Here is a 26,905-nt window from a genome sequence, read left to right on the forward strand (position 1 = left end):
CCAACAAAAATACATATTACCAACAATAATGATGAATGTAGAATCTAAATTGCAATGATCGTTCTGAACAGAAAACAGAAAAAAATCTACAGAAGGATATAAAATGCACTTTGTTGACTTATGTGGAAAATCTTTACTATAACCATGCTGAAACTACAATAAAAACATTCCAAGTAGTAAGTTTAACGTATTACAATTTAAAATGCGCCCCTGAAAACTCAACTTACGATAGTTTTGCATCAAATAATGATCATAATGTAATGCATTTTTGTATGCAAGACTATCGTAACTCAAGATTAGATAGTCTTGCACGGAAAAAAAGCTATTTTTATGTTACAATATTTCTGCGCTATCATCATTTCAACTATAAAGATTGGAAATACAGTGCTTGTAATTTTAAAGTATATGTATATCATTAAAATACTATGGAAAATGCCAAAAAGTCATTTTCTGAAAAAAGTGGAGTAACAATAGTTTTGCGTGGAGCCCACGGATTGCTGATTTTTTACTTTTTTTATTTATAGTATCAAATTAAGTAATTCATATCAAATCTGGTGAACAGGCCCCTCCTATGAGAAAACAGATCATAATATTTGAATTCCATGAAAGAAACTTATACAGTGATTTTCTGAAAAACTTGCACAATACATTTGAAGGAATATTTGGTTTATGATTAAGATAAAGTGTAAATATTGAGGAAGGTTAACAAGAAGTACCCAGAACTAGACAATTATGTAATCGTGCAAATTTAGAACATTTGATAGATCAATCATGTCAAAATGCACAAAGTACCAAAGAATGTACACAAATCTAATAAGCAATAAAAGTTGTACCACGATATGGCTGTAGAATGTTCCTGTCAGTGTGATTGGTGAAGTATGATGCGAACTCTGCCACAGCCAGGCCACTGACCAAATTTAGGACCACAACAGCCGAGATAAGTGTTGCTATATACCACCTGAAAAACAGGTCACATTTATGTGGTCAGCAATTGTTTTCTTGTATACAAATGTTGTATACAACTTATGATCAAGGCATTAGGACAGACAACAAGAAGATAATGATGGTCGTTTGACACGCATGTGAGTTTGGGTGGTAGACATTTTTCAGAATATGTCTGCTATATATTTATATTTTATTGAGAACATGTGCATTAAATATGATTACCACCCTAAAGGAAATGTACACTTACATAATGCAAAAATAATCATGATAGAAGACAGATTAAGATATATACAATTCTAATGTACTTTAATCCCAGTGATCGGGGGGATGGGGGCGGTTAATGTCGAAGTCAGCTGCAGAAGATGCGTTATCGAAGCAGACTATAAACCGCACCTTTAACCTTTATCACTGTCAGAGAAATGAAAGGTTGAAAGGTATGTGCATAAGGTCTTAACCCTTTATTATAGACATACACTTTAGATACATGTACCATTGGGCTTATTAGTAGTGATTTCCATAGATAAATTTTACTTTAAATTTATTATTAAAAATGTTCAGATAGCTGCTTTATTCTCAATATAATCCTATGTTGTAGAGTCGGCTGTTGTTTTTCAATTGAATTCAATACTTCTTCATTCATTTTCCCATTTCTTGCGATTTCATATTTAAAAAAAGGTTGGATGCAACATACATAGCTTAAGTATCATCAGGAATCATCCAATCAGCATTACACATAAAAAAACTATTTTGAAATTAACAGTCAACAATTATTTGAAAAATGTGTTGAATTGAATAGAAATTTAAAACAAGAGCTGTCAGAGGACAGCGCGCTCGACTATTCGAGTGCTTGACAGTATAACGCAAGCCATCATGGGGAAATTGTCATATTCAGTAATTTATTAGACGGGGGTATTATGTGGGGTGTGGTCATTTATTAGATGATGTTTAAAAAAAATGGGGGGTAGGGGGACGGGGGTGAGAGGAGGGTATAATGTGGGTTGTGGTAATTTATCAGATGATGTTTAAAAAAAATGGGGGGGGGGGGGGGGGGGGAAGGGATTCTGGGTAGGGGCGTGGGGTATTGTTGGGTGGAATCCATTGTGGTATTCAGGTAAGTGTTGTTTTGTCAAAGTAACAATAAAATGTGATCATAAATAAAGATGTTATGGCAATTTAAGCAAAATGTTCAATTATCTAAGTGTAAAAGGGGCCATTATTATGTCAAAATGCTTGATACAGTGGTCTGCTCTTGTTTATAGGTTGGGGTCATGTTGTAAAACAAGTATGCAACATATAAAAGCAATATGTCAAAGGATATAGGAAATATTTGGGGTAGTACGCAGACTTTAACATAGATTTATCAATAATATGAATATTCTAAGTATAAAAGGGGCAATAATTCTGTCGAAATGCTTGATAGAGTTATCTGCTCCTGTTTATAGGTTGGGGCCATGAAGGTAAACAAGTATGCAACATATGAAAGCAATATGTCAAGGGACATTGAAAATATTTGGGGTAGTACAAAAACTTTAACATTTGCACGCTAGCCCAGACGCTTACGCTATCGCAGACGCTCACGCCGACGCCAGGGTGAGTAGGATAGCTCCACTATATATATATTTTATATATAATAGTCGAGCTAAAAATGTGATCATAAATAAAGAATTTATGGCAATTTAAGCAAAATGTTCAATTATCTAAGTGTAAAAGGGCCCATAATTATGTCAAAATGCTTGATACAGTGGTCTGCTCTTGTTTATAGGTTGGGGTCATGTTGGTAAACAAGTTTGCAACAGATAAAAGCAAATGTCAAAGGATATAGGAAATATTTGGGGTAGTACGCAAACTTTAACATAGATTTATCAATAATATGCATATTCTAAGTATAAAAGGGGCAATAATTATGACAAAATGCTTGATAGAGTTGTCTGCTCTAGTTTATAGGTTGGGGTCATGTTGGTTAACAAGTATGCAAAATATAAAAGCAATATGTCAAGGGACAATGAAAATAATTGGGGTAGTACGAACACTTTAACATTTGCACGCTAACGCTAACGGTAACGCAGACGGTCACGCCGACGCCGGGGTGAGTAGGATAGCTCCACTATATATATTTCATAACTAATAGTCGAGCTAATAAATCTTTAAAATAATAACATAGAAATCGACTGGAATGTTGCTCAGAAACCCATAGGTATTTACAAGAATAGTAGGTTTGGCTACAACATCATTGTGCTAATGGCATGTGCACTTGATATAAACACTTACTTTGAGTTTAATACAAAGGATGATTTTAAAAGAATAAAAATATCCCCATTTAAAAGTGGCATTTCATATATGTCAATTCATTATAAGATGTTTTTTAAAACAAATGTAACCAAAAAACAAAATTAATATGGGAGTTACTATTATGATGCCCTAATCATTATTGTGTACAAGTTTACGTATGTAGAAGATAAAAAAATACAACTTATAATAACTAGTTACACAGTGACTTGGCATATATTACAGCGCTGATTTTCGATTACGTGCTGATGTTTCATCTCGTCGAACTTAATTTTAGGTTTCTTTTTCCTGAGTACTCTAGGATCACTGGGATCTATAGATATTGTGATGATGTGCACAATGATGTGCGCAAGCATCACAACTCCTGTTCCTATGTATACTGGAAGCTGCCAGGAGTTGTGTAGGGCCGGCACTAGTGAGGTGAAATAGATGACACCCAAAACCGCCAGCACCAGCCAGGTAATTGCCTGGCGGGCAGAAGGCGGGGGCGTCCACCCATTTCTACAGCAAGGCTCTATCTCTAACCCTGCTTCTCAATCCGGCATCTGAAGTAGAAATAACCACTGACTCTAACATACATTGTCCATTTTCCAATAGACCATAATGCCGTTGTAGACTGATGACTTTCGGTTTCAACGTAATTCGGATATTCCGTTACTGCCGTTGTAAAAGCAAATTGTCAATACATCGTTTTAGGTAAGAAAATCAATTATCATTTAAAATAATATTGGAAATAATCGTTGGATGTGTTTGATAACTATTTTTAATATGTATAATATTGATTTTGATGTGTTGTTAGCCGTATGAATAACTTTTTTAATACACAATAATCAATGTTTATGGTGGGTGGGGTAAAGTATATTAATGTTCATTTATTGAATAAAAGAACTGTGTGGAAAATTTAACCACTATAACCACTATAGCAATACGGCTGTAAAACTCAGTAATATGTATCTGATGATTTTTTTTAATAACATTTAACATTCTTGGTTATAATATATTGTATGGTAAACAACAGTTGACATATAGCTACTGGAAATGAAATGTAATTTTTGTCACTGTGCAGCTTAACATGTTATTTCTATTTTCTTAAGGACACTTGTGTTGTAAAATTATAATACCAAATATTAAAATTCATATGACTAAACTATAATACTTCATTTTTATTTATATAGTATATTGTCTATTTTAAGATATCGGATGCCACATGGACCATGGATGTGTGCAAACTACTAGTACACCTAAGAAGATTCAACATATCAGACAGAAATTCTCTTGCGCACCACAATATAGAACAGCGAATTTACATTTACTACGAAGAGATGCGTAGCCTAGTAAACATCTTTTGCTGGACATAATTTTATATGATGTGATATGCAAGCTTAGCATGACTGCGCCTTTCCTTCCAAAGCTGAGTTCGCGAGGCTACTCAGCATATTTTGTTTGAGGTACTTGCTCATATTTTCTATTTGTTTGTATACACATGTTCATCTATATCATAAATTCATTATCATATATTTTCTTACAAATTCTATTTTAATATATATGTGATCATGCAAATTATCTGTGCAACAAGCAAAACCATTTAAATCCAGACATAGTATTCAAGTCATTCAAATTCAAAATGAGTTAGTCTGCTCAATTTTTCATCAAATAATTTTATGGTTGTAACTTTGTACATGAACTTTCAATTAAAAAATGATTTACTTGGTTGTCAGTATTAATGTGGTGTGTGTTATGTGTATTTACTTATTAATATTATTTAAATGTTTTGCCTGCATATAATTTACTATCTATATTTTGTTCTTTTCAGGGAGGAGATGAAAGTATCTGAAAGCAGACTTGAAGTGATACCTTGATATAAACTGAACAGTTTACAGAAATAGAAAATGTTAAAGTGTCACGGAGTAAGGTTCTTTAAACTCTTTTTAATGGACCAGCCTTGACGAACAACATAACTGTTCTGTGGAATTACATGATCGTTCAAGTATTGCAGTGAAAGAAAAAAATCAAAGTAAAGATTGAATAAAAAAATAAAAGTATCATCAAACATTTTGACAATTCAACAAATCGAACAACATTTCATGTTTATTACTTGGTGCAGTGGTAATAAGATCTTGCAGGGCTCCCCCTTTTATGACTGAGGCTGTTGAGTATTTTCATTAAGCATCTTTAAGTATTTTCAGATATTCAGGTTTCATTTGAAATTTATTCAAGTATTACCGGTAGTACAATTTAATAAGTTTTTTTGGTAAAGTAAACCCCAAATTAAAGACATTTGTATGATAACTTGTTAAGTGTTAATTGATGCTTTTATATGTTTGTATAGCAAGATTTGCAAATTCAAAAATTGACAAGTTAAACTTACTTTGTGAATACTGTTGTACTTCTTTATGAAGTTGATACTGAATTACTATTGTATTTTACATGTGAAATTTGTATGCTTACTATTATGTAATGAAATTATTTATGTAGTGTTTATTTTGATATATTAAAGAAACCCATGTGAGCATGTTATTGGAAACTATAGAAACTTAAATTAAAAGACCACAAACAAGCATCATTGGGTTTATATTTTATCCTCCGCCATAGGAGGAGGGATATAGAATTGACATCGTCTGTCCATCCGTATGTCACAAACTTTTCAATGAGGAAAATTGTAGTGCACAAGAACCATAACCCTACACTTTCTTAAATCAGAGTTATTGCCCGTTGTTGTTTGTTTATGATGTAACTTTTCAGGACTCTATCTCAGATACTATAGAAGATTTCTACATGAAACTCCGTGTTTTTTGAGGATTACATCAAGGAATTTGCACCCATCCATATACAATTTTTTTATTGCGGGTGATACAAATTCAAAAACAATTCTTGTTTGTTATGAAACAACTGTTTTATTAAAGCCACACACCTTGAAATAAAGTAGATGTTAATCAATACATATAGGTGCAATTTGAACGTGTTTTCAAAATTGTTTTTAAATCTAGAGCCTTGTTAGCTAGTAATTTATTATTTATTTTTAATTTAAAACCGTAAGTAGGATTTCTATACGTATACGTACATTTCGACAAACGCGATTATTTTTAAGTTTTAAGCGTAAAAATGACGGATTTCTACCTTGTAACCACCATATATATTCTAATTGAGATAGATACAATTAAATAAATAGCCTAGTTAGCAAGTCATTCTTTTTTATTCAAACATTACCGCTTTAAAACCGAAAGTAGGATTTATAGACGTATACGTCCGTTTCGACAAACGCGATTATTGTTAGGTTTTAAAGCGCAAAAGAGACGGATTTCTACCTTGTTACCACCAGATATATTCTTATTGGCATAGATAAAATATGTTTCTTATTTATACTTAAATTTACTATACCATGAATTTCATTTCAAGGTGTGTGGCTTTAACATGCATAATCAGATTGCATAATTATGTATCTCATCAATAACAGTAATAACAAAGAAGCAAAAAACATAAATACATGTTTACACTTATGTTAATACATACACTTTGTTTTGATTATGCAAAAATAAATATAAAATGGTTTGTTTTTATAGTTCTTTGAGATAAAAAGCTTTCCATTAACACCAGAGACACTGTCTGTCACTGCGGTTGTAATATTTGACTGGCTGCATAACGACACCTTCCGTGATGTTTGATGGTGTTCATTTACCTCTTACAAAGCTTCGAACCTTATAGCAAGTAACAAATCGTTAGACTTATCCTTGTAAAGTCTGAAAACAACAAAAGAATAGCACATTTTAACTGGAGTGCTTTTACTTTTTTGTCGTATATTTATACAAAAATTGTGTACAAATAACAAAGCAATAATATGATTTATGATATTTAAAAATGTACAATACCGGGTAAGTGAATATGAAGTAAATATTATATTTTAACATAACATATGTTTGTTAAAAAAGAAAATATATAAAACTTCAACAGGTTGGTATATGTATACCTATGTTCAGTCAGGGACATATACAACATAATAATTATGTCCCTGGTTCAGTTCAAAATAAATTATTTTGAACAATGCACACGTAATTCAGTATTCCAACATGTAGTATTTGGTTAATTTGATATATTATCAGTATAGAGCTATACGTTCTAGAATCTTATAATAAGGTGTTCAGATTAATTGCTGGATTTAGTTTAAGTATACACTTGCCTTGGACATTTATAACTTTCAGGCACACACAAAGTCTTGGTTAACAGGACCATCATGCTATTCATCCATGACAATTAGGCATATTTGAAGGATGCCAAAATGGAATCTGAAACAGAACATTTGTGCATCAATCGTTGTTCTGAAATTTAAAACGAATACTGAAAATGTGTTATTTCACACCCACCCACTACTGCACACTTAAAAAATCAAATTCGTCTGAAAACCCATCGAAAGACAATTACTTGAGTGCATATACACCAAATTCAATATAATTTAGGTAACATATCCTACATTATCTGACAAAAAGACATTTTGATACATACTGTATTCACCGAAGTTTATTATTTTCGTTATTGCGCAAGAAGAATAAATGTTTACGTTTAACCGGAAGTCATCAGTTGGTTATGCCGAAATGAATTATGGGTAACTGGAATATAGCGAATTTATTTGTGTTTCTCTCATATTTTGTTTTGTAATTCCTCTTCAATTATATTGTGTGAGTCAGTTAGTCAGTTGATATAAGATGCCTATAACAACCAATGCAGTAACAAGTGTTTCTTAGCCATCAAACAGAATGAATGTAGTATAAGGATCAAGACAGAATATGCTGTTATTGTGTACTGACTTTCCATTCAAATCACATCAAAACATCAAATAGTGTACAGATGCTTCATTATTTTGTCCAAGTACCTGGTCAAGTTTCTAACTCGCCAGAGCTTTTTATTTTTGTGCTTTCTCATTTATATTGAGCTTTTTTTTATAATAATTCTTTATGTATGAGATGACACTCATTATAACACATTTAAATTATATGCTCAATTATCAAAAACACATAACGAATAACAGACAGCTCTTTTTTCCCTCCATTTTGACTAAACGCAAAATTGCACAACTAATTGATTTTTTTTTCTCACGAAACTGCCCTTTGGTAAAAAATTAAATCACAAAAATTCTTTATTATGCATTATTTGTATTTGTATTTACCATAAAACTTTAAATATCTAGAATGACTTGCATCCATCATTTAAACAACTAGGGTGCTCTACTTTGATTTGCAAGCTGACTTATCCTTAAAAAATAGTAAATGCAATTCACAGAGTCGCAAAATGATTAGGATTAATTTAGAAATATGCTACATGTATCATTTTGTGAATTAAAATAAAATTATGTACATCAGCTTTCAACTAAAAATAAAACTAATTAAACCGCCTATTTATGGAAAATCTATTTATGTGTGCAAGTTCATTATTAATCCATGTGTATCAGTGTTTAAAAATGGTTTTATTAATTTGTTTAATTGACCAAAGTATTATTTCCTTTAATCATACATTTAAATTAATGAAACAATATACGTTTCACCTATAAAAAAAAAACATTTGTGAAAGTTACCCACCACTCAACAAGCATACAGTTTATTATAACTTGATAGCAAAACTAAACTTGTGTTAATATTTTGATATTCATTGTAAAAAAGATTTTCTATACATTTGTAGCAACATTGTCTAAAATATTTTTCGCATATAGAAATTACAATTTATATTGTTTGAGCCTTTGAGGCAATAAACAGTATTCACATAGTAACTATATCTAGCTACATAGACATGATTGATAAATGTCCATTTTTTAAAGCAATAAACAGTATGAATTCACATGGTATAATATCTTAACACAATGCGGTTAATAAGTCCTACCTTAAAGGGTTATGTCGCCCCATAATGCACGCCATAATGCACGAGCCTTCAATCTTTTCAGCGCACATACAATCAAAATTTTAAATAAAACACACTGACAAGGCGTCTGCTACGTTTTCAAGCACGGGAAAATGCAATGAATCCTGGGAGATAATAGTTCCGTATCATTCCGCCGCTTAACCATCTCTTGCACACACGTATAGATAACGCAATAAAACTGATCATATTTCTTTTCACTCTATCATCGTTTGTCTTTCCTAAACAAGAACCATGATATTATTTTAAGAATACAACCCATGTATGTTTTACCCTTTGCACTATTTTAATGCGTTATTCCATGGCAAAGGAAATTAACGTGCATTTACCACACAGTCAGAATCACCTCCCCTGTTTACATGTGTGCCGGCGACAGCACACACGTTCCAACTGCTCCAAATTTTCTGAAACATCAAAGATAAGTGATTTTTGTATTGATGGCAATAAGAACACGGGGTGGGGTAAAGTCCTTGAGGTTAGGATATCTGATTTTTCTCAAGAATTTTCCCAGAATAGTAAACAATATTAATATTTGTATCGAATAGCATTCCCCGATTTTTAAATTAAGGTCTGTATGTCTTCCGGAAGGGTAAACAAATCATACTCACTGTTTGCATCCATTTTTACCTCTCCTGAGCACAACGTGCTCATGGTGAGCTTTTGTGATCGCCTTTTGTCCGTCGTGCGGCGTCAACATTTTGCTCTAGAGGCCACATTTATTGTCCGATCTTCATGAAACTTGGTTAGAACATTTGTCCCATTGATACCTCGATTGAGTTCGAAACTGGGTCATGCTGGGTCAAAAACTAGGTCACTAGGTAAAACAAAAGAAAATCCTTGTGAACACTGTAGAAGTCACATTTGATGCCAAATCTTCATGTAACTTTGTTAACATGTTTGTCTAAATGATATGTTGGTTGAGTTAAAAAATGGTTGTGATCTGTTGAAAAACATGGCCACCAGGGGGCGGGGCAATATTCCTTATGGCTATAGAGAAACCTTGTAAACACTCTAGAAGTCACATTTTTTGCCCAATCATCATGAAACTTAGTCAAATTATTGGTTGCATTGATATCTCGGACGAGTTCGGAAATGGTCCAGATCGGTGAAAAATCATGGCCGCCAGGGGGCGGTGCAGTTTTCTCTATATGTATATAGTGAAAACATTTGAACACTCTAGAAGTCACATTTTTTGGTCTAATCTTCATGAAATTTGGTCAGAACATTTGTTTCCTGGATACAACAGTTGAGTTTGAAAATGGTTTGGATCGTTAAACAAGAGGGCCATGGTGGCCCTTATCGCTCCACTGTTTTTTTTTGCGAAAAAAAACGTGCAATGCGCATGGGTTGAAATGTACTCAAGCATGTGACTTTCTCTTTCTATCCCTCGTCCCACTGGGCGCTTAAAGTTGGAAGGGTGAGCATTTTTATATATGATAAAAGTTACTACCGTGTTAACTAAACAGACTAAAAGCCCAGGAATTGTTGCACAGGTCCTTTGCTTATAACGTTGGTACATTTATCTCTCCAAAAGATATTGTCGTTCTTTCTTGTTCACATATTTTTAGATGCTGAAGATCAAATCTACGCATTTGATTTGAAACAGATTCACAAGACCCATGTGAATCAAAATGCCTTAACCCTTTACCAAACGACACATTTTGGACATTCCCAATTTAAAGAGGTTGCAGACGACAATTAAATTGTAATAGAATCTGAAGGAAATGATCAGGTAGGGAAGAAATAATTGTGATAAAAGGAGAAATTGATCATCTTGAGCAATTTCTCCTTTTATCACAATTATTTATAAAGTCGTCAGCTACAAACCTGTAAAATCCTGTTAGTGTTTGGTAAAAGGTTAATAATCTCTGGTTCCTTCTTAAGAGCCTTTCACATTTATAACAAATACAATAGTAGCATCTTTCTTTGTAAAGAATCATCTCAAAATATAACAAGGGCTGTTTGTGAAACATGCATGCCCCCCATATGGGCTTTCAGCTGTAGTGGCAGCCATTGTGTGAATACGTTATTTGGCACTGTGGCCTTGACCTTTGACCTAGTGACCTAAAAATCAATGGGATCATTTGCGAGTCATGATCAATGTACCTATGCAGTTTCATGATCTTAGGCGTATTAGCTTTCTTTAGTTATCATCCGGAAACCATTTTACTGTGTAATGTCAACGTGACCTTGAACTTTAACCTAGTGACCTGAACGTCAATAGGGGTCATCTGCGAGTCATGATCAATGTACCTATTCAGTTTCATGATCCTAGGTGTAAGCCTTCTTGAGTTATCATCCGGAAAAGATTTTTCTAAGTTGAGTCACCGTGACATTGACCTTTGACCTAGTGACCTGAAAATCAATAGGGGTCATCTGCGAGTCATGATCAATGTACCTATGAAGTTTTATGATCCTAGGCATAAGCATTCTTGAGTTATCATCCGGAAACCATTTTACTATTTCGGGTCACTTTGACATTGACCTTTGACCTAGTGACCTGAAAATCAATAGGGGTCATCTGCGAGTCATCATCAATGTACCTTTAAAGTTTCATGATCCAAGGCATAAGCGTTCTTGAGGTATCATCCGGAAACCATTTTACTATTTCGGGTCACCGTGACCATGACCTTTGACCTAGTGACCTGAAAATCAATAAGGGTCATCTGCGAGTCATGAACAAATTTGGTAGAGGACTATTAGATATCACTACATACCAAATTTAGTAGCTCTAGGCTCTATAATAATGAACAAGAAGATTTTAAAAGATGACACAAAAAAGGCCTTATTTAAGCATATGTTCATTTTTGTGACCCCCGGGGCAGGGTCAAATTTGTCCCCATGGGCATAATTTGAACAAACTAAGTAGAGACCTATTAGATGTCACTACATACCGAATTTGGTAGAAATAGGCCCAATAATTACGGACAAGAAGATTTTTAAAGTTTGCACAAAATAGGCCCTATATAAGCATATGTTCACTTTTGTGACCCCTGGGGAACGGTCAAATTTGATCTCAGGGGCTTAATTTCAACAAACTTGGTAGAGGACTATTAGATGTGATTACATACCAAATTTGGTAGCCCTAGGCCATACCGTTATGGACAAGAAGATTTTTAAATTTTGTACAAAACAGGCCTTATATAAGCAAATTTTCAATTTTTTGACCCCCTGGTGTAGGATCAAATTTGATCCCAGGGGCATAATTTGAAGAAACTTGGTAGAAGACCATAAGATGTCACTACATACCAAATTTGGTAGCCCTAGGCCCTATGGTTATGGACTAGAAGATTTTTAAAGTTTGCACAAAATAGGCTTTATATAAGCAAATTTTCAATTTTTTGACCCCCTAAGGGCAGGGTCAAATTTGACCTCAGGGGCATAATTTGAAGAAACTTGTTAGAGGACTATAAGATGTCACAACATACCAAATTTTGTAGCCCTAGGCCCAATGGTTATGGACAAAAAGATTTTTTAAAGTTTTCACAAAATAGGCCTTATATAAGCAAATTTTCAATTTTTGACCCCCTAGGGCAGGGTCAAATTTGACCCCAGGGGCATAATTTGAAGAAACTTGGTAGAGGCCGATAAGATGTTACTACATACCAAATTTGGTAGCCCTGGGCACAATGGTTATGGACGAGAAGATTTTTAAAGTTTTCACAAAATAGGCCTTATATAAGCAAATTTTCAATTTTTGACCCCCAGGGCAGGGTCAAATTTGACCCCAGGAGCAAAATTTGAACAAATTTGGAAGAGGTTCACCCCAGGAAAATTCCTGAGAAATTTCATAAAAATTGGACCAGTAGTTTAGGAGAAGATGTTTAAAGAAAAAAATAACGCACGGACGGACGCACGCACGCACGCACGATAGACACAGGACCATGACATAAGCCCCGCTGGCCTCTGGCCAGTGGAGCTAAAAAACATGGCCGCCAGGGGAGGGGTCTTTTTCCTTATATTAAAATAGTAAAAAAGCTTGTGAACACTCTAGTTTCCTGATTTTCTGGCAGTTTTGTTTGAGCTTTCCTCTTCCTTCTGGCTGGTTTACCTCTTCCATACATTTTGTGATGCTTTTGTTATATAACTAAGAAATATCTCTGCAGATTAATGTAGATTTTTTAATTTCGATTTTTTCTTAAGGTTTAAGCCTTGGAATCCAATGCCAGAAAGGAAGTGATCTCAGAACTTTATTGAATGGACAGTAACTCTTACTCAGGAATTTGAGAGAACTCTTTAATCATCAATATGCTAGTATGCTCAAGATACTCTCCATTGAAGGGTCCACATTTCTGCTAAAATAAACAGGGTTTTATTGTTTAATACAATAACCCACATTATCAAAGATTTGTGTTTTAAAACGGAGTTATAGATTTTTTAATTAGAAATATAATTGCAAGGTGAGTCTGAAAATAGTTCATGTTTGTTTATAAACAAGGCTCTCAGTGGGGTGGTAGTTTGTATGCTCCCCCAAATTTTATTTTGGGGGGAGCATATAGTCGCCGCTTCGTCTGTCCGTGCGTGTGTGTGTGTGTGCGCCTGTCTGTCCGTCCGTGCACAATTTTTGTTCGGGCTATTTCTCAGCAACTAATGACCGGAATTAAATGAAACTTTATATGAAGCTTCACTACCAAGAGGACACTTGCATATTATCAGCGGGTTCTGGTCGGATGATTTTTCACAGAGTTATGGCCCTTTGAAATTTTCCATTAACTGTACATATAGTGCAATTCTTGTCCGGGTTATTTCTCAGCTACTTATGACCGGAATTCAATGAAACTTTATGGGAAGCTTTACTACCAAGAGGATATGTGCATATTATCAGTCGGTTCTGGTCGGATGATTTTTCACAGAGTTATGGCCCTTCGAAATTTTCCATTAACTGTACATATAGTGCAATTCTTGTCCGGGCTATTTCTCAGCAACTAATGACTGGAATTTAATGAAACTTTATTCGAAGCTTCACTACCAAGAGGATATGTGCATATTATCAGCCGGTTCTGGTCGGATGATTTTTCACAGAGTTATGGCCCTTTGAAATTTTCCATTAACTGAACATATATAGTGCAATTCTTGTCCGGGCTATTTCTCAGCAACTAATGACCGGAATTCAATGAAACTCTATGGGAAGCTTCACTACCAAAAGGAGATGTGCATATTATCGGCCGGTTCTCGTCGGATGATTTTTAACAGAGTTATGGCCCTTAAAATCAGGGCTGGACAAAACTTTTGAAGCCACTTGTCCAGTCGGACAAGTAGACCATAATTTCACTTGTCCTGACCAAAAAGCAACTTGTCCTGACCATTATATCTTATTCTGCTCAGTACTTTGCAAAATAATGAAATAATACAAAATGCTCAAATCATAAAGACTTGAATCGTTCAAAATACATGTACATGTTAACATAATTGTAGGCAATTTCAATACAAAAAGAACTGACTAGAATAACAGGAAAACTCAAGATTATTGATTTTTAAACATTATACAAAGCCATAATACCTGACAAAAACTTGTGTGTTGCCAACATCAAACAGAAAATGTTAAAAATGATGTATATGTACAGTACTTAACTGATATTTAAAAAAAACATAATCTTTCCGTACATAGAGAGGACGTCACTACGTTAATTGTCTGTAAGATCGGTGTGTACCGGTGTCGTAAAATGCATGTTCTTTACAAGGGAGAATATTCTTGTTATCTTGGCAAAGAAAGAATGTTAAGGGTTGCTTCCCATGTGAACAGTACAGTGTAGTACATGTATCACATGGAACTATCGGAATATCTCGGGCTTCAACGATTAAACGTATACAAAATATACGCGAAAAAGTTTAGTGATATCTCCACAGAAATAATGGCTTTAAAGACATTTTTTCTAAGTTATACAATTATAATGACCACTTGTCCCGTCGGACTAGCAAATTCTTTATTTACTTGTCCGGACTAACAATTTAGTTGTCCCGGACAGTCGGACTACCTTTAATGTCGAGCCCCGGCCTTTGAAATTTTCCATTGTACATATAGTGCAATTCTTGTCCGAGCTTTTTCTAAGCAACTTATTACGGGAATTCAATGAAACTTCTATGGGAAGCTTCGCTACCAACAGGAGATGTGCACATTATCAGCCGGTTATAGTCGGATGATTTTTTCACAGAGTTATGGCCCTTTGAAATTTTCTATAAACTGTACATATAGTGTAATTCTTGTCCGGGCTATTTCTCCCCAACTACTGACTGGACTTCAATGAAGCTTTATGGGAAGCTTAACTACCTTGAGGAGATGCGCATGTTATTAGTGGGTTCTGGCTAGATGATTTATTTAGAGAGTTATGGCCCTTTGAAATGTTTAAGTTGCTAAACCATCCATCGTATTATTTTGTCCAAAGTTATGCCCCTCAAGACGTTTCCTTTTATCTGAATATATAGTGCAATATTATGATAAAAAAACAACTTTTGGAGAGCATCACCCATCTCCGACGGTTTCTTGTTTTGTATGTCTATAGTTGTTTATAGTGAAACATTGTGAATACTTTTAGTCACATTTTTAGTTCAATCTGAATGACAATTGCTGAGTGCGAATGTTGTAATCATATCTTGATTTAGTTTACTCAATTAGTTTTAATAATATCAACTTCAAATATGGTGACAATCTTTATGAGCATAATATTTTTTTGCTCATGGTGATCTTTTGTGATCACCTTTTGTCAATTGTCTGTGTTCCGTTGTGCGTCATAAATATTTGCCTTGTTAACACTGTAGCGACCACATTTATTGTCGGATCTTAATTAAACTTTATCATAAGATTTGTCCCAATGATATCTTGGACGATTTCAAAAATGGTTCAGGTCTGTTGAAAAATATTTCCGTCAGGGGACCATTTGTTGTTCATTCTTCATGAAACTTGGTTAGAACATTTGTTTCATTGATATCTTGGGCTGCAAAAAAACAGGTCATTTCTTTTTATCTCAGGTGAGCGACTTTGGGCCTTTCAGGCCCTCTTGTTTATTAGGATCTGTTATAAAAAGCTCAACCTTCAACTTTTATTGTTTAGTCTTATTATTTATACGTTAAATCCTGATTTATAAATGAAACAATCTCCGACAGTTCAAATATTTAACAGCACTAAGATGAAGTTACTAAATTCATGTCTACTAGATAAGCAATGGCGACAACAAACTTCACAAACCTTCAGGCTTGCCGAAGACCGAAGACAAAAGAAAATTCAATCTGAATTAGTTTTAAATATTAAATTGATTAAATTAAACTGTTGCATTTTTTTCACAAATGAACACATTCCAGCAGTGAATATCTCTGCTTAACTCAAAAGTGACTTTTGGATCTTTGATCATGTTAATTGAACAAGAGGGCCATCATGGCCCTGAATCGCTCACCTGACTTACCTTGCTTCATGAACTTACATTTTATTAGACCATATACAATCCCAAGCCAAATTTCATAATTAATACATTCTGACAAAATTTCATTAAGACGTGATGAAAACTGTGACCTCTTTCATCTTCACAAGGTTTTACTAGAATTGGCCCGGTGACCTAATTTTTGACACCAGATGACCCATATACGATCCAAAATCAGATATAACCAAGATAGACATTCTGACCACATTTCATTAAGATCATATGAAAACTATGACCTCTATTGTCTTCACAAAGTTTTTCTATGATTAGACCTAGTGACCTAGTTTTTCACCCCAGATGACCCTAATACAATCCCAACCCAGATTTCATCAAGATTAATATTCTGGCCAAATTTCATAAAGATTTCATGAAAACTGTGACCTCTATTGTCTACAAAAGTTTTTTAATTTGACCTAGTTTTTGACTCTGGATGACCCAAATTCAATCCCAACCCAGATTTTAACAAGACAAACATTCTGACCATATTTCATTAAGGTCTGATGAAACTGTGACCTCTATACATAATTTTCGCGCGCTTTTGTCGGGACAAAGGAAATACATGAGGACTTTGTAGAATTTGCTAGAATTTGTAAACGTCTCGTTAACATAAAACAATCGGGAGTGTGTTTCGGATTACAAATTATTACGGTATTCTCATTTAGGATTTAAACAAAGCATTTATATTTGTTTATGCACAAATATTATACAAAATACTTAATTCATTTTAATTGTATATGTTGTAACACAGTTTATTGAAAAATACATTGGTTGAATTGCATTTGACAAAAATAACAATGTCATCTTTCATTTACATACTACTTTTATTATTTTCACGTCAAAATTGAGCTGCAAAATAAAAAATTATAAACCCAAAACATCTGCTCACAACTTATTTTCAAATATGACAAAAGCAAATGACAATAAAATCTCATATAAAATTATGGGGGCGAATTGTCTTGGGGGTGAATTGTCTTTGGGGGTGAATTGTCCAAGGAAATCAAATTCTGGGGGTGAATTGTCCAAGGGGTGAATTGTCTTGGGGGTGGATTGTCTGACACCCATTATTAATATACTGATTTATCTTTTACGCATACAGTTGTTCAGCTGTTGTCTACGTAATGATGCGCTGTTTAATGTCTATAATGTCTTCCTGCCCCTGATGATAATAAGTCTTTAACTCAACAAACCCCAGCAATGTCAATGGTCTGTCAACATTAGAAAAATATTAGCTAAAGAAACTTCAGCGTACAATTTATATAGTATTGACATACCTGTACTCTGAAGCCAACCCCGTATCGAAAGTCAACCAGAGTCGTAGCATATTTATGTCACGCTATAAATCACAGAATACTCATTTTCTTGGATACATTTCTACAAATACTGGTGAATGAATATAAATTACTGCATCGAGGAATATTTTAAGGTTCAAATGTTTCAAATGCATCTAACAATAGATGAAAATAACTCTCATCAGTCTGAAATTCGCAATTTGGAGGCCATTGTCGCTTTGTCACGTGATTAGTTTTCATTTTGATACTTTCGGATCGACCTTAATTTTTTGCTGAAATTGTAAACATTACTTTCGTTTTCTGAAATCTATTATTTGTGATTATCAACATACGTCTGGTGGATGATAAAACTGATTTCAGTGTGAATCGGGTAGTTTTAAATACTTACTTTGAGTTTGTATTTACACTACAATTTGTTAACAAAACAAGCCAGACTATTCTAAAATACTGGGAAATGTCATTCTGAATTTGAAAACACTTGAGCACATGGTATGTTACTAAAAGTAGAAATACCGTCATATGACCGTAAAATCTCGGGAGATTCGCATTTCAAGAAAGTCTGTCACATCGCTGTTTTTCTCGATATGTAAGAGCAGAATAGATAAATTTTAAATGTTTAAGATAGTATTTTGTGAAAGAATATATCAGTTAAATGTGAAAAATGTCAATCTTTCCAATCAAGTGATTGATTTGGGCCAATAACTGCATTTAAAAGCTGTTTTGGACCGGTCTTTGTAAACTGTCAACTTTTCGGGATTTTCTGGTTCACTTTCCTAATGGGGTTTGTCCATAACTATAAAGTAGCGCCAGTCAAAAATCATAAAAAGCGACATTTAAAGTTATGGTAGCCAGAACTAGAAAAATATGTACAACTGAGCAATATCAATCATGACAGACTGATGTCTCAGGTTAGTGCAGTGATTTTTCCACCAGATTCTCACAAAGGTGATCCCGGTTGATTTCGCCACAATTTAATATATGTCAGTACACAAATAAATTATACAGCAGGTAATGACAATCGATAAATGTCTTAGTTTTAATTTAATTGTTTGCACAAATTTGGACACTCTTTGTGTCTGGGATATGTTGGGTTAAATGACCTTTACAACAAAACATACATCTCTGAATCTGCGATACATTACAGTTAAAGTTTAAGACATGTAAAAAACCAGTATTCAGATCTGAAAATATCCCAAAAAAACTCGTATGGTATGAAATACATATATCTTGTGACGTATTTTCATTTATAAACTTGAATTTAATGACGACTTGAATTTAATGACGACAAGTCGGACATGCAGTTAAATATTTTAATACGTATATCGTGTGGCATAATTTCATTTAAACTCTAGATTTTAACGACATTAGTCTGACACGTTATTTTATTTAACAGTTAAAAAAAATTAAGTAGACTATCAAAAGAATACAAAAAGTGTACTGATAAATAAAAACTTCTTCATTCCGTATAAAGATTGTACGTTACAGCAGAGCTCCAGATTACTTTTCTGAGTAATTGGGTAAATACCCACTACTTTTGAGTTCAATTGGGTATTTTCATATTCAATTGGGTACAAAAAAGTCGGTACCCACTACTTTAATTGACAATTGGGTACTTTTATATTAAAATGATCATTGTCTTAAATTCTCACCTGCTTACCTGAATAAGCTGGTTGAAGTTCCACTCTTAATTGATTAGTTTCAGTGATTTTGAGTAATTATGTAGATATATCCATAATATACAGTCTTGATTTAAAAAAAAAGTTCAACGATTTTTTCCACCAGTTTTCTTACAATGTAAGCACTAACAGCGCTTGCCTCCGACACAATATCGTCAAGAATTAGTTTCACTATATTTTCCGCTTCTGATTTTGTGTTGCCTGCGGTTAAATATCTTAAAATTGAGTTTGTTTGTGCCTGGGATACGATGTTTCCATTTTTAAGGCCTCACGGTTTCGACATTTTCACAACAATAACACGTAGTCACAAAGACGCTTTCTTCCGTACATATTATTGTGCTGAATGTTATACTGAAAGCGCTTGGACAAAGCGGAAAGAATCCGGGTATTTTGGACCCGGGTATTTCCGGGACAGATTTACTCGTTATGCGAAGGAAAAATACGATATGCGTAATCGTCAATTTCAATTGGGTTTCGGTACGCATGGTTTTATTTTTCTATGCGTAATCGGCAATTTTACATTGGATATTTACGCAAATGCGCACTTTATCTGTAGCTCTGTTACAGTAATGTGTGAAACAACGTCATTAATAAAACAAAAAAATATGTTTGACCACAACGGTGGCTAATAATGTTTACGAAAACTACAAACAATATAGATTTATGACATAACCTGTTAGAATTTTATCATGCATTTATAATCACTCATAAAGAGATTTCAATATACAGTTACATGCATAGACAGTTTTTTTAAGTTTTTTTGAATTTTACATCGCGGTCAACAGTAGTCAGTAGTTTATTTATATTGCGATGTCCGGCTCATTAGTGATAGAGGAAGGCCCCAAGTCTGAACAACTAAATTAATTACTTGGGTAGGAAGGTGGTCCAGGGATATAGCCTCGGGTTATGGAAGTTATTGGTTCGAGTCCCGTGAAGAGCGGTACAGCCTATTTATCTCTTATTATTGCCAACATCTTTTTCAATTATTACAGACAGCTACCGGCAGAGCTCCAGATAAGATGCGTATCTTCGTATTTACGCATTGAAAAATTAAACAAACAACAATCAGCACAGTACGTAACATTACGCAATACAAATCTTGGTACGTATATTTGATCGGTTATAGTTCGTAACCTGTTCAAAAAATTAATCCAGTTGAGTGTTTAGTGTAAGATAACCTTTGAATAAAAAATAAGTCAATCAAAACACGCCATGTACTATGTCAGTTTTCTATGGAAATGGAAAATACCCCTAAATATTCATAAAAACCTATATGGCTGAAACATAGAAGTAAAATACCCTTTAACAATACTATCAGGGAGTAAAATACCCTTTAGACTAAATCCTTATCTAAAACTCTGGCTACCGGTATGTAGCACAGAGATATATTAAGATCAACATAAAATGGCATATATAGAAAAGAGTCACAAATAAATATCAGAGTGCGATACCCTAGCTCTTTCTATGAAATGTGTATGAACTTTCTTGGTTTTTAATCGTGCTTTGTGTAAAGAACAGATACATGGGCTATCCTCTGGGTTTCATACAAGTTCAACTCTAGTTGGGTTGGAAACATGGAAATGGTCTCTGAAAAACCCACTGGGCCACACATAAATATTGTGATGGGAAAACAGGGTCAAATGCGTAAAGTGTTGTCCCGGATTAATGAGGCTAATCAGGAACGACACTTCGCCTTATGAATATTTTAAAGAAAAGACTTCCTTTAAACGAAAATACCATAAAAGCGGAAAGTGTCACCCAGACTGCACAGGCTAATCTGAGAAGACATTTCGCACATGCATTTAGCTGTGTTTTCCCTGAATGAGGCTAATTTATTTATTCTCATTTCACTTTGTTTGCATAAATGGTATGTTTTTGAGTTACCATATTTTGTTACGCATAGAATTGTGAATATTAGGAAATGTTCCTGGGGAAGAAAGACTTCCCTAGCTTTGTAGTGGTTTGCAATTGAGGGATCATGACTTAATGAACTGATGCTGCAATAAAGCTGAAAATAAATGTTCAAAATAACATAAAAGCTGTTTGATGTTTGTTTTAATAACATTCTCTCTTTATCATTTTTAGCTCGGCTGTTTTCGGATAAAACCCAATGTAATGTCATAGCCAGCTCGTCGTCCGCCGTCCGACGTCCGCCGTCTGACGTCCGCGTCGTGCTAAAATCTTAACATTCTGTTAAGGTTTTGAACATTTGCTCTAAAATCAAAGTGCTTCAACCTACAACTTTGAAACTTCATATGTAGCTGCACCTTGATGAGTTCTACATGCCACACCAATTTTTGGGTCACTAGGTCAAAGGTCAAGGTCACTGTGACCTCTAAAAAAAATTCTGACAAGCTTTTATTTATTCAAAACTGCACCTGCAGCCGAGCGTGGCACCCGTTATGCGGTGCTCTTGTCTTTTCAGTGACAAGGAGCAAGTAATGCAAATAAAAGATCTGTGTCGACGTAGATTGCTGCATATTGCACAATGCCTCAAAAATCAAAGAACGATGGAGTAATCGTCTCAAGCTGGAGAGGTTTTATTGCAGTAGTATGTTATGTGTAGTTAAGGTATATTGCGATCCTGTCATTGGTGATGGAGGAAGATCATTATCACTATACAACTAGATCAATTACTTGGGTAGAACGATGGTCCACGGAAATTGTCTCTGCCTCGGAATACGAAAGGTTTTGGTTTTAAGTCCGTGATGAGCAGGACAACATTTGTATCTTTGCTTACTGCCAACCCCTTTTTGGAGTATTAAAGGCAGCTAATAGCACCGTCTGCACCTGGATACCAAACCGGGGCCTACTGGTTAGGTATCCAGGTGGCAGAATAGAGATTGGTTAGTATAAGTTTGGAGACTGCTGGCTAATTATGTTATTGCTAATACCTGATTCGAAATAAGTATTCCAACTGCCAAGAGGCATACCTTTTAAGCTTATGGTTCCCATTGTATAGAGTATACTCAGTTCATTTGTTTTTTTAGACTAAAAAAATGAGGAACTATACCACATGTTTAAATTTGAACAAGTGCATAAAGTGAGTAAATCAGTCAAATATTGTTTCTTTGTCCCTTTAACATGACTAAAAGACTTTGAATAGATGAGTAAATTAGTCATTCTCTTGTTTAAGTGTGAATGCCATCAAAACCCCATACATCTGCTGTGATATTGTAGGTCCGGGCTGTGTCCAAAGTTGCTTGCCAAGGCTCTTAACATGCGTTCAGGGAGATGCTGATCTTCTGAAAATGTTAAACCAATGCCCTGTGGTCGTTTAGGGGGCTCCATTCAGCAATAACTACATTGGTGGATTCAGGACATCCTTTATGACCAAGGTGAGCGCATATCTTGTATGTGTGTTTGTTTTCAAAGTTTATGAGGTTTTATCATGACAATGCGGTATTGTGTGAGAATCTCTGGTCACCTAAGTAAGCATTCAATATACCACTGCAATAGCTGAACATCCCCATCCAGCTATTCTTGTTAAAACAATAATGTTAACATGAATCTATAGACTAGCCTTAATCAGTTTACAAACGATTCCTCTACTATTAGTGCATCTGATTTTGAATTTTCTTGTAGTTTTTTGGTTAACTTTCCCTTTAATAGTTTTATTATGGCGAAGAATCCACCGGTGCTTCTTATTTTACCACATTTCAAACAAAATATAAGCAATGTATATCAGCATGTTATCTTCGAGATTTTGATCACACAATATGTCTAAAGATGAAAATTACCTCAGAAGCTCATGCAAAAATGGGTTTTAGTACATACCAGCGCATTGCTGCATATATGCCTCTGACATCCGTACACTCTGATAAGGAGGCATAATTTCCGCTTATGAAAGAACGAAACCTTGCGTGACTTTATGGCAAGCAGGTAGGCAGATGCGTAGGCTGGTCTGCAGCTTTTCTGGTCGCATCTTTAGAAGTTAGATAGAAAGACCCATTTCGCACGACACGGCTCTTAAACATTAATTTTCAACATTGTAGGACTGGGTCTTGCTCATAACGCAGTGACGGCAGTGAAGTCACCGACACCATAAGGGTCTCTTTCTCATCAGATTTACCGCATCATTACTAATCACGGATTTGGTGGATAAGACTTCTCGCCTTCCTTAAAATTATTGCAGGATTAGAACAAGCAGAAGACATGATAAATAACATCGTCATGTACTATTATTATTTCCTAAATGTATATACTAAAAATCATGTAAATACATGAATGAACGTTTATTGGAAAACTGTTGTAAATTAATGATTCAAGAAATTTGAAAAATAATTTTTTAATGAATTTTTATATAGATTATACATGATTTTTTACACTTGAATATAAGATATTTATAAAGAAAACTTTTTCTTAGATTTAACTTAAAATGTTAGTGTTGCTATTGACCTTGTGGAATATGTTTTTTGTTATAACAAGATTTTGTTCAGCCAGAAATATCTTAAGATAAAATACTATTTTGATGTAATTTTCACACAATAGAAAGGTGTTTCAGCAGATAACCAGACATCAGACTGTGTGTCACCGGTTGTTACATCAGTATGAGTTTATGTTTATTTCGTAAGACTAAGTACCAAATTATTTTGAAGGAGTCGAAGAGGTACCGTAATGTTCGATCTTGATGACCAAACAACATGCATTTTAAGACAGAGAATGAAAAGGCCCGCTACAATTCAAAAGTCAACATGGTGTGTCCATGATAGTTTGTGATTTGAAAAAGCATTTTGAAATACGTGTAACTTTTAAAAGATGCCAATGGGAATGTTATTTATGGAAGTTTTTGTTCAATTTAATATGAATTGCTATGTATGGAACAGTGAGAACTGTAAGTGCTTCTTTATAATGGTATTGTTCATAATAAATACCAGTTTAATTTATCATATAGTGTGTATAGCCTTTATATGCAATGCCATTTGTGTTGTTGTTTTGGAAACATAATTGCAACTTGCTGTAAATAATTTTTATGTGAACAATTATGATATATTATATAAATTGCAAACCACTATTGCTGTTCTTCATTGAAAATATTCACTCCCACTGAACTACGTTACCATGAGAGGTGCGTCTGTACGACAACGCGATACGGCGTCATAACTACAACGGTTACAGCGTCTTGCCATTTATTGACATACACACGCGTTTACACAGGTAAATTCTTTGTTTAAACTTACACGTAAAACGGGATATCGCATTTATTTTCATTTATTATTGTTTCTTTACTCGCTACCTAAGCTATAGAGACATTTTCTAGCGTGAAATCATGATAAAAGAAAGAAGTTCAAGCTCAAAACATAGAAAATCCAATAAATTCGTTGTTTCTGGCTTGCAGTTTCTGTCACGAATGTTATTTTCAATGATTTGTATCAAGTTCACTCTTTTACAAATATGTGTATACTAGTATTGGTGATTTCTATCCGATTGTGCAAAAAAGTTGTAGCATTTCAACTTCGTGTTCATTATACGGTATCTTCTCTTACGACTAAGACATGTTACAGTGTCTTCTTTACAGCGTTACAGAGCCTGCAGGAAGTCAAATTTACAACCATGGATATTTCGTTCCACGATAGTAGCATTTTGGACGTGAGTATGGAGGTCGTCATTGATTGCAACAACAGCAGTTACTAATTACCCCAATTACCGTAAATAATTATACAGGAATATAGAAAATAGTTCACACATCGAAAGTGGAGAATTCAATAACATTTTAAGGTCATTTAAAAGCAAGACTTCATTTGGGTAATATTTATTTGTATTTCTTTATGGCGTTTTTTTATCAATCAGTAATACAATGTTTAAAGATTTGGTACATTTATTTTTAGATAAAATAATAGTAAAAATATTTAATTAAAGACTGAATTAATCTTAGAATCGCAAATCTATTAATATTTTTTTGTTTTTTAACCAGGTTTTCCGAAGGAAAAAACTGGTTATTAGATTGGCGAATGTTGGCGGGCGGGCTGGCGGGCGGAACAAGCTTGTCCGGGCCATAACTTTGTCGTTTATTGTGAGATTTTAAAATTATTTGGCACATTTGTTCACCATCATTAGACAGTGTGTCGCGCGAAGGAATTACGTCGATATCTCTAAGGTCAAGGTCATACTTTGAGTTCAAAGGTCAAAAATAGCCATAAATGAGCTTGTCCGTGCCATAACTATGTCATTCATTGTGAGATTTTAAAATCATTTGGCACATTTGTTCACCATCATGGGATGGTTTGTCGCATAAAAAAAGTACGTCAATATCTCCAAGGTCAAGGCCGCCACAACTAAAATATATTTATTTTGATTCAAATGGGGTTAATTATAAATAATCAGTTCAGTTTGAGTTGTCTCCCTTTTTCAGACTTTTTTTCACATTGAAAACCTGGTTTTGTGACAATTTTTGTCCCTTGTTTTAAATAAATTAGTACTACATTATTTTACAAGACTTTGAACATTTTGTAAATAGCATTTATCTAAATTGAAGATCGTCTATTAATTCAGTCTTTAAATCAACATTTATTATTCCTATTATTATTTTATAAATAAATGCACCAACCTTTTAAAATTTTTAGTATTGATTTATTTAAATCGTAAATTTAATTTCAATTATGTTACATTTTAAATTCAATCTACATTTTTTGGTCTGGTACCTAAAATTATTCTTTTTAAAAAGTTCAATGGTAGCTCATTCATGCCCCTAAATTCGATACTGTAGGCATTGCATTAATTAATCAATTAAAAATTAATCACACGTTTGCAAATATATGCCCCTGATGTAAGACAAAAACAGGTCGCATTAACACCTCATTGTAGGTATACCTATCCATTTCACAGAACCCTCCACAACATGTACTATGGGCTACATAACCCCAAACCGGAACTCCTGTTTGCAGGGTTACATGCAGTCACCTTGATACTAAGCACACATTGTTCAGTGCATGCTGCCTAGGATTTGTAAAATTCATTGCAAATGGTACGTTTTGGTATCAAATTGAAGGTATATTTGTAAGCAATAAGAAAAAAAGCAATTTTGTGCTCCACTTTTTCTGTTGATGGTTCCCGGCTTTGAAAGTAGGTCATACTATTTGAGCCCAAAATGGCCGCCTCCACAGGTTTCAAAACCGGTGTGCCTATTCTAAGGTGAATATTTTGAGTTACGGCGTATAGAATTTAATGACATGCATTTTTTTCAAAGGTTATGCATGTATCTTTCCAATGATGTATGATGATACAGTGACTATTCGCTTGATCATGGTAAACATTGATATCGAACTTCAACTATTTTATATGTAATATAGAAGGAAATTAATTGCGCATACGTAACCTATATAAATACAATTTACCGAACTTATAATTTACCGAAACCTCTAGTACCCGTCGATACTATACCGTAACCTTAAACACG

Source organism: Dreissena polymorpha, chromosome 13, assembly GCF_020536995.1.
Source record: "Dreissena polymorpha isolate Duluth1 chromosome 13, UMN_Dpol_1.0, whole genome shotgun sequence".
NCBI lineage: Eukaryota > Metazoa > Mollusca > Bivalvia > Myida > Dreissenidae > Dreissena > Dreissena polymorpha.